Here is a 2917-nt window from a genome sequence, read left to right as displayed (position 1 = left end):
GCGAAGACTTATGAAGTTCTCCCTTGAAAACATTGAGAAGTCTGATGATAATATAATTCCCCTTTTACAGTCAGAAGGGAACTAAAACCTGTCTAACATACTTAGTGAGCTGCCTCTGAGTGCACTTACTGTATCCCTTCTCTTTACTGGAGGAAATTTGCACGGTCTACCATGTCTGCCGCTCTTGTGAAGGTCTGTTTCAATGTGCACCTTTGCTACCACTCACTCTAATATACCCAACCTATAAATTATAATGTTACTTTCACGCCTGCACTCCACAAAGTACAGTATAACCGTTTTTATTGTCCTCGGTAATTTATATGTACGTAAATGTGCTGGCAGTAAAAGTTCTTTGCTCATTCTCCCAATCTGCAATATCGTCAGTCTTACACTGTCCTGTCAGTGTACAGCAGTATTTGTGTCTAGCACTGTTATCAGTCCCATGACTACTCTTGCTCGGGACACTTTTATTTATCCAGTATATATATATATATATATATATATATATATATATATATATATATATATATATATATATATATATATATATATATATATATATTTTTTTTTTTTATTATCACACCGGCCGATTCCCACCAAGGCAGGGTGGCCCGAAAAAGAAAAACTTTCACCATCATTCACTCCATCACTGTCTTGCCAGAAGGGTGCTTTACACTACAGTTTTTAAACTGCAACATTAACACCCCTCCTTCAGAGTGCAGGCACTGTACTTCCCATCTCCAGGACTCAAGTCCGGCCTGCCGGTTTCCCTGAATCCCTTCATAAATGTTACTTTGCTCACACTCCAACAGCACGTCAAGTATTAAAAACCATTTGTCTCCATTCACTCCTATCAAACACGCTCAAGCATGCCTGCTGGAAGTCCAAGCCCCTCGCACACAAAACCTCCTTTACCCCCTCCCTCCAACCCTTCCTAGGCCGACCCCTACCCCGCCTTCCTTCCACTACAGACTGATACACTCTTGAAGTCATTCTGTTTCGCTCCATTCTCTCTACATGTCCGAACCACCTCAACAACCCTTCCTCAGCCCTCTGGACAACAGTTTTGGTAATCCCGCACCTCCTCCTAACTTCCAAACTACGAATTCTCTGCATTATATTCACACCACACATTGCCCTCAGACATGACATCTCCACTGCCTCCAGCCTTCTCCTCGCTGCAACATTCATCACCCACGCTTCACACCCATATAAGAGCGTTGGTAAAACTATACTCTCATACATTCCCCTCTTTGCCTCCAAGGACAAAGTTCTTTGTCTCCACAGACTCCTAAGTGCACCACTCACTCTTTTTCCCTCATCAATTCTATGATTCACCTCATCTTTCATAGACCCATCCGCTGACACGTCCACTCCCAAATATCTGAATACGTTCACCTCCTCCATACTCTCTCCCTCCAATCTGATATTCAATCTTTCATCACCTAATCTTTTTGTTATCCTCATAACCTTACTCTTTCCTGTATTCACCTTTAATTTTCTTCTTTTGCACACCCTACCAAATTCATCCACCAATCTCTGCAACTTCTCTTCAGAATCTCCCAAGAGCACAGTGTCATCAGCAAAGAGCAGCTGTGACAACTCCCACTTTGTGTGTGATTCTTTATCTTTTAACTCCACGCCTCTTGCCAAGACCCTCGCATTTACTTCTCTTACAACCCCATCTATAAATATATTAAACAACCACGGTGACATCACACATCCTTGTCTAAGGCCTACTTTTACTGGGAAAAAATTTCCCTCTTTCCTACATACTCTAACTTGAGCCTCACTATCCTCGTAAAAACTCTTCACTGCTTTCAGTAACCTACCTCCTACACCATACACTTGCAACATCTGCCACATTGCCCCCCTATCCACCCTGTCATACGCCTTTTCCAAATCCATAAATGCCACAAAGACCTCTTTAGCCTTATCTAAATACTGTTCACTTATATGTTTCACTGTAAACACCTGGTCCACACACCCCCTACCTTTCCTAAAGCCTCCTTGTTCATCTGCTATCCTATTCTCCGTCTTACTCTTAATTCTTTCAATTATAACTCTACCATACACTTTACCAGGTACACTCAACAGACTTATCCCCCTATAATTTTTGCACTCTCTTTTATCCCCTTTGCCTTTATACAAAGGAACTATGCATGCTCTCTGCCAATCCCTAGGTACCTTACCCTCTTCCATACATTTATTAAACAATTGCACCAACCACTCCAAAACTATATCCCCACCTGCTTTTAACATTTCTATCTTTATCCCATCAATCCCGGCTGCCTTACCCCCTTTCATTTTACCTACTGCCTCACGAACTTCCCCCACACTCACAACTGGCTCTTCCTCACTCCTACAAGATGTTATTCCTCCTTGCCCTATACACGAAATCACAGCTTCCCTATCTTCATCAACATTTAACAATTCCTCAAAATATTCCTTCCATCTTCCCAATACCTCTAACTCTCCATTTAATAACTCTCCTCTCCTATTTTTAACTGACAAATCCATTTGTTCTCTAGGCTTTCTTAACTTGTTAATCTCACTCCAAAACTTTTTCTTATTTTCAACAAAATTTGTTGATAACATCTCACCCACTCTCTCATTTGCTCTCTTTTTACATTGCTTCACCACTCTCTTAACCTCTCTCTTTTTCTCCATATACTCTTCCCTCCTTGCATCACTTCTACTTTGTAAAAACTTCTCATATGCTAACTTTTTCTCCCTTACTACTCTCTTTACATCATCATTCCACCAATCGCTCCTCTTCCCTCCTGCACCCACTTTCCTGTAACCACAAACTTCTGCTGAACACTCTAACACTACATTTTTAAACCTACCCCATACCTCTTCGACCCCATTGCCTATGCTCTCATTAGCCCATCTATCCTCCAATAGCTGTTTATAT

Source organism: Cherax quadricarinatus, chromosome 3, assembly GCF_038502225.1.
Source record: "Cherax quadricarinatus isolate ZL_2023a chromosome 3, ASM3850222v1, whole genome shotgun sequence".
Taxonomy (NCBI): Eukaryota; Metazoa; Arthropoda; class Malacostraca; order Decapoda; family Parastacidae; genus Cherax; species Cherax quadricarinatus.
This window is presented reverse-complemented; position numbering follows the sequence as displayed.